At 42.6% G+C, this 7,266-nt stretch overlaps 1 long non-coding RNA gene across 3 annotated transcripts; it reads right to left on the bottom strand.

Annotated features, from left to right (window-relative positions):
* Positions 1 to 319: 319 nt before the first annotated feature.
* LOC134467506 (uncharacterized) lies at positions 320 to 6,606 on the bottom strand. 3 transcript variants are annotated; one of them, XR_010038589.1, is made up of 8 exons: positions 6,510 to 6,588; positions 3,687 to 3,735; positions 2,953 to 3,022; positions 2,653 to 2,757; positions 2,125 to 2,203; positions 1,911 to 2,020; positions 1,459 to 1,563; positions 320 to 865 (listed from the first exon to the last, which is right to left on the bottom strand). It is a non-coding gene; the product is annotated as an uncharacterized LOC134467506 (long non-coding RNA). The 3 variants fall into 3 exon arrangements; XR_010038590.1 differs by lacking the exon at positions 3,687 to 3,735 and having other exon boundaries at positions 6,510 to 6,606; XR_010038588.1 differs by lacking the exon at positions 6,510 to 6,588 and having other exon boundaries at positions 3,687 to 3,885.
* Between the last annotated feature and the right edge of the window lie 660 nt (positions 6,607 to 7,266).

The following is a 7,266-nucleotide window of genomic DNA, read 5'->3' as shown; positions in this document are numbered from 1 at the left end:
CAGGTTAAGTTTGGGCAGGCTGTCATCATGCTTTCGCGTACGTATCGCACGCTAGTGCATGGTGCGACGCATTTTGAATTCAAAGCGTGCTCCTCAACGCAACGGTAAAGCGCTTTCATGCACTTTTGACTAGTGACGAGGTTTGCGCAGTTTTCCCGCCGTGTCGGCGATTTTGTTTTGTCACAGCGCATTTCTGTTACTAAACGCAAATATGTTTTGCTGTGCCCTAACCAAAACCACCCCTAAACCTAACCTGTCAGTGAAGTAATGTTTCTGCTGCTTTACTTTTGCCAAGAACAGCACGATTAGGCGAAATTCTACCTAAATTGTGCCTAAACCAAAACCATCCCTAAACCTAACCTGTCACAGGGCGTTGTGGAGCACGACTTAACTTGAAAATGCGTATTGGACACACGCGATAGTGAGTTCAAATCAGCGTGTCATAGATACGCTTAGCCTATGCATGATGTTTGGGAAGGGCACAATTCATAAAACTCAGAAACATACAATGCTTTTTCAAAAAAGGGTTCCATGTTCCCCGCTGCATCCAAGTAGACTGCTGCCACATTGCTAAGAGCAGGTTGTTGTTACATCTCTGTCAGGTTAGGTTTAAGGATAGTTTTAGTCAGGGCACGTACAAAAATGGATTTTAGTAAAAGTTGTCAATTCATAGTAAATATGTGGTAAATATGAAAGTAAGAGGAAAAATACTACAGGTACTGCCTTTTAATACAGACTATACAGGTATGTACAACATTATAAACATTGCAGTTGATTTCATGTTCTTCAGCCAGGGTCTACTGAAGGTCTCTGGTCACTGCGTCCTCGTCATACTGCAACAGGCACTCAGTCTCACTTCTGGGAGCTGTAGAAACAACAAATAAATTAATACTTCACCATTAACCTCATATTGACATAGCAAATATATCAATAAGCAAGTCATATTGAGCCCAACAGGGATAATGTCCTATTTCAGTCTTCTATGGTCTCATGCACTATGTCTCCCTGCCAGGATATGTAGGATGTAAGAAAATAAATCAAAACAATGCACAGCATTGAGAACTTATCTATAAAGTAGCACAAGTCATATTGCCAATGTAGGCCAGGGGTGGGGAACCTATGTCTTGAGGGCCGTTTGCGACCCTTGAGGCCGTTTTATCTGGTCCCCGATATAATTTGAATGTTATTCAGCTTCACATAAAATATGACATATTTTGTAAAGGAACCTTAGAAAATACATTTGCAATACAATTAAGTTATATTCAGGGAAGCTGAAGAAGGTGGTGTTTGTTTAAATGTGGCTGCCTTCAATATAGGTCTAAAGTGAAGGGGAAAATCCTGGTTTGTGTTCATAGTACAGCCCTTGGAGAACTTTTACGGCCCCTCGGATGAATTTGAATTGGCCCTTCGAATGAGAAAGGTTCCCCACCACTGACGTAGGCTATAGGTTAAGCTTACCCTCTTTCACTCTTCTGTGGTGAGACTGTGCCCATTTTGGGTTGACCTCCACACGCGTCTGTAGCACAGCACACAGGATTGCAGGACACAGCATCCTGCAGGACACTACAAAAAAAAACAAAAAAAACAAACAAGGGGAATGAATAAATTACCTGACCAGTTATTAAACAAATGAAAATTGATGTGCCAGAGCTGTGGTAAAAGTAACCTTGGGTCCAAATCATCTAGGCCTAGGGTGTGTGTGTGTGTGTGTGTGTGTGTGTGTGTGTGTGTGTGTGTGTGTGTGTGTGTGTGTGTGTGTGTGTGTGTGTGTGTGTGTGTGTGTGTGTGTGTGTGTGTGTGTGTGTGTGTGTGTGTGTGTGTGTGTGTGTGTGTGTGGTAAATCCAGTGTTCACATTATTCAGATATGAGAATTAATTCATTCATTCATTTTAACTGACATTAGTACATACCCATATCAGTGCCATTTCACACTGCCAAGACACTGGACCTGGGTCTATTGGAGCTCTCTGCTCAGGGTGTCCTCATTATACTGCAGCAGGCACTGTTGTTTCTATAGTTCCTAGAAGCGAGACAAATAAATAAATACTTTGCCATGCACCTCATATTGACATAGCAAATATGTCAATAAGCAAGACCTATTGAGCCCAACAGGGATAATCTTACACTATATCAGTTTTCTGTGGTCTCTTGTAAGATTGGCCCATCACCATTCTGCAGGACACTACCGTCTCCCTGCCAGGATCTGTAGGATGTAAGAAAATAAATCAAAACATAGCAATGCACAGCATTGATTACTTATCTATAAAGTAGCACAAGTCATATTGACAATGTAGGCCAGGGGTGGGGAACCTATGTCTCTAGGGCCGTTTGCGACCCTTGAGGCAGTTTTATCTGGCCCCCCGATATAATTTTAATGCTATTCAGCTTCACATGAAATATGACATATTTTGTAATGGAATCTTAGAAAATACATTTGCAATACAATTAAGTTATATTCAGGGAACCTGAAGAAGGTGGTGTTTGTTTAAATGTGGCTGCCTTCAATATAGGCCTAAAGTGAAAGGGAAAATCCTGGTTTGTGTTCATAGTACGGCCCTTGGAGGACTTTTACGGCCCCTCGGATGAATTTGAAGCGGCCCTTCGAATGAGAAACGTTCCCCTTCCCTGACGTAGGCTATAGGTTAAGCTTACCCTCTTTCACTCTTCTGCGGTGAGACTGTGCCCATTTTGGGTTGACCTCCACATGCGTCTGTAGCACAGCACACAGGATTGCAGGACACAGCATCCTGCAGGACACTTCAAAAACAAGGGTAACGAATAAATGACCTGTCCAGTTCTATAAAAAAGAATACCCTGAAAAAGAACACCCTGTTGTTTCTACGGCTCCTAGAAGCGAGACAAATAAATTAAATACTTTGCCATGCACCTCATATTGACATAGCAAATGTATCAATGAGCAAGTCATACTGGTCACAAAGAAGTTAATCTTACATTCTTTCAGTCTTCTATGGCGAGTTAGGCCTTCAGGTGACTCGTCTTCGCCATATTATGAGACAGCAGCCTGTGAAAACATGGTAAATAGAATAACCCATTAACCTTGGGTCCTAATATAATACATGGACATAAACTAGCCTACATTATTTAGACAAGGTCAGTAGACCTCCACGTGAAACAATAAGAAAAAGTGACCATACATAATTTCAATTTCTTGAAGAGGCCATCTACACTTATTTGTGCAACAAGTGCTGTTTTGAGGACCCATACTTTTTAAGGACAGGTTGCCTACTGTTGCAAATGGCAGGGTATTTCACATTGATTTCGGGGTGGCGTGCTCAACTTGACCACTCTGGTCGACATTGAGCTCGCGCTGATACATTGGGCTCGCGTTACTGAGAACGATTCCCTGATTGACGCTCCCAACGCAGGACGCTCCCCTGTCGGCTCGCTCCCACTAGCCAGACTATCGGTCCACCGCCATATAACGGAGCTAGTTATCTTTTTGATGTTAGTTTTTTGTTTCTAACCCTAACCCTAACCTTGACGCTAAACCTAACCCTACATTGCTTGTATGTGGCAGTGTATGATAATACGTGAAATATAATCGGGTGGGACTACACGTCCGGGAGTGATAGAAACACCTGGGACTGCACGTCCGGAAGCGATCTCAGTTGGAAGTGTCCATCTACCACCGTTTCAAAGTAGCATGGAACTAAATTATATCCCACCTTTGACTTGATTTTACGCCGGTGGGTCTTGGAACCCCTGTGTGACTGCCTAGGTTTCAGGATAGAGAAAGTAAAACAAAAATCATTGAGTAAAATCGATGGGGGACAAATTGTAGCTTTTGTAGACAACGTCGCTACTTGAGGAAAAATAGCATTACTACAGGGATGTTAGCTACTCGATACATAGTAGTGACGCTACGACCAAGCTACTAGAGAATGTAATTAAACTAGTCGCTTCGCTACTCAGGGGTGTATCCATCTTTCAAAAAGTGGGGGGGTTCTGAGGTGAAATATAGCCCCAAATCCCCCCCGCGCCCCGCGTGCAAATTTCAACATGCCTAGTAGGCCTAGGTCTTTCAAAAGGACTTCTTATATAATATATACCATACAATACTGTATTTGTAAGTTACAGAAACACATTGCTCTTGCAAGTACACCCATACTTATATTTATATGCATCACAGTATCTTGTATCACACACAAATCCAAACTCTCTGGAATGCAATCAGTATCCATGACTTTCTCTCTCTGCTGGGCTTGCATTGCACAAAGTTTTGCTTTCATTTAGTAAACTCTCTCTCTCTCTCTCTCTCTCTCTCTCTCTCTCTCTCTCTCTCTCTCTCTCTCTCTCTCTCTCTCTCTCTCTCACACACACACACACACAAGAAATTACCTTGTCAACCCAAGAGCCAAATATCTGCCCCTAAAATCAATCAACCCATCAACAAGCCGTTCATATTTATCCAATCCAAATCATATTTAGCCTATCTGTTTCATCCATTCTAATGCTTTGGTGATTTTTTCCATACTGGGTTGCTAAGCAGATACGGGTAGGCTATTTAAATACTAGGCCTAGTGATGATTGTTGTAACTTGTGTATTAAATTGGTATTAAATTAAGGCTGTAATACGCAAGCAGGCAACACAGGGTCAACTTGCAACTTGGCTGAAAACCATTAGTTCTAAGCAGTTTGTCCCTCACTCAACTCTAGAACTAGTCTCATGGCTGGGCAGACAGGCGTGGTGTCTCCTCTCCACGGCATGTATCCGAGCTCGCATCGCAAGGAGGCTGCTCATTGCAAACAGGCTTTCAGTCTGAGCTGAGCACAATCCCATTCAACCGCTATAACAGACACGCACAGATGCCAGTCTCCAATATGTAGCATAGCAGCACATTCCACAGCACAAGGAGGTTGCAACAACCAAACTGTGTTGCCTCGAATACGTGGTCGTAAACACAACAAAAATAGTGTAATATGCAACTTAGACACTAGCAACAAATGAGCAACAACAAATGAATGAAGGTTGTTTCCTTTAAATTTACCACAGTCAGACAGACAACCTCTTATATTCACCAGAAGTTTACATGAGCTGAAAACTGCCTCTTGCTTGATGTTGAAAAGTGAAGTATTGTTAGCAATCAGACGAGTAGCTCGTAGAAAGCAGATACGTAGGCTAAACATGAAATGACGCAAAAGCTCACCAGTAGGCCTAGGCTAAATTTTTTTGCTCGGCGCGCGGGCATGATTGAGGAGGGGAAAAGATCCTACCTGAGTTCATACTATCCATGCTTTTCTTGGCGTCTCATTCGGCGAGAGTACAATTTTTATTGCACTTTAAAGACATTAAATAAAAGTTAGGCTATTTTCTGTCATCACCAATGCCATGCATGTTGGGGTTCTGTTGGGAGCTGTGCTAGTCGCTTGTGAATGATCCCTTGCTGCTGACTAGACTAGCAACTTGCAAGCTATAGAATTCTGACCGATTGTATCTTTTCTTCACCGCGAGTGGGGGAGTGGTGCCAACAAAATGTTTGTAACTCGGTGCAACTGAACAGCTCGTCATGACCCGCCACTATCAGACAATGTTTTTTTTTCAAATAAGGGGGGGATGTAAATATGACCGGTCAATATGCGTTTATCAACGGCTGAAAATGCTTCCCTCATCATGACAGGCAATGAACTTTTGCTAATCTAAAACAGTCCGTTATTAAATCCTTTTCAGTGACACTTCGTTGAGGGCGTCTGCGTGCAGCATAGGCCTTGGGTCTACAGCAGCACCATGAAAACCTGTGACTGCGTGCTCTGTCAGCACCGCCTCCAGGATGCTCTGCAGGCTGCTCAAACAGCTGTAGTTATATTCACGGAACTGTTGCGCTGGAATGTACAGTGATACCTAGTAATACAACGAAAGCAAACATTTTTAATTTCCCTATAGACAGGCGAACATGTAATATTTAATATCAAATGTTTATTTTAGTGATGTTTAGTTTGACAAAAGTGAGGGGGATGGAATGGCTTTCCACTAAAAGTGGGGGGGATGCAACGTACACATCCCCCCCGTCGGATACGCCCCTGTCGCTACTGCCCAGCACTGAAAACCAACATACCCAGACGGCACACCAGTCTTTCCAACGTCGCCTATGCATTTTTGCCGCTGTAAAATACATTGGCAAGGCGTCTAAGCGTTAGTTCATCAGCGAAATACCGGGCAGACGTGAAAAATGAGCAGTGCCCAGCATCTAGTTGATGAGCTAACGCAATAGCATGCTAACGGTAGCCTTTGTCTATCTTTAGGCAGGGGAAAGGCAACTGAGAACGAGCAATGTCAAACAATTTACCATCAACAAGTATACTTAACATATTCACCGTTTCACCACAGCATTTTGTCATTACGATGCTCGCAAGTCATCAGAATTTACTAGCGTACAGCAGCACCTAGTGCAGTCACATTGAGGGGACTTGAGCTACCAGCTATCAGAGGAGCTATTCAATCGCTCTTGAGTACTGAAACTTTAAACCACAGTTGAGTAAAATGTACTTACATGTATATGACGCCCATTTTCCGTTGGTATGTGAGGAACTTTTCCCCCATATCGCCAAGAAACTTGTAAACCACACAGACAGCGCGTGGTTCTGTTCAATCAGGAAGGTGATGTTGACCGCGGCTGATGGCTTCTTTGTTGTGTGTGGAATTCGCATTGTGCCAATTCGTTTTACTGCCACCTAAAGGCTTGGTGTAGAACTAATTTAACCAGAGACGGTCTATTTTCAACTAACTTGAACAATCCTTGCTTTAGTTCAGAACGCCATTTAAAAACCAGAGTGGCCAAGCACATTGATGTTTTTCCTCAAAAGCAGCTGAGGAACCTTTTTAATTCGAAGGGTCACTTCAAAATGTATGTCCAAGAAAGATCATTCAGATGATTCTATTTTGATAGCCTATTCTGTAGGTTCATTTAAATAAATAGCACAGATCGAATTGTTTGATCAACTTAATTTCTGAGCTTATAGTATCATAATAAAATGTACTGACAGCAAAGCTGTGGCTAGTAGAAAGGTTTAATGCAGGGGTGGGGAACCTTTTTCATTCGAGGGGCCACTTCAAATTCCTACCATGGTCATAAAATCCTCCGGGGGCCGTACTATGAACACAAATCAGGATTTCCCCATAAAATTTAGGCCTATATAGACACCTTTAGGCCTATATAGACATATAGACATCTTTAAAGGTAGACACCTTTAAAACAGTCCCCACCTTTTCTAGGTCCCCTGAATATAACTTAATTGCATTGGAAATGT

This window comes from Engraulis encrasicolus, chromosome 17 (genome assembly GCF_034702125.1).
Source record: "Engraulis encrasicolus isolate BLACKSEA-1 chromosome 17, IST_EnEncr_1.0, whole genome shotgun sequence".
Classification (NCBI taxonomy): domain Eukaryota; kingdom Metazoa; phylum Chordata; class Actinopteri; order Clupeiformes; family Engraulidae; genus Engraulis; species Engraulis encrasicolus.
Note: the sequence above shows the minus strand (reverse complement) of the source record. Positions and strands in the feature narration are given on the sequence as shown.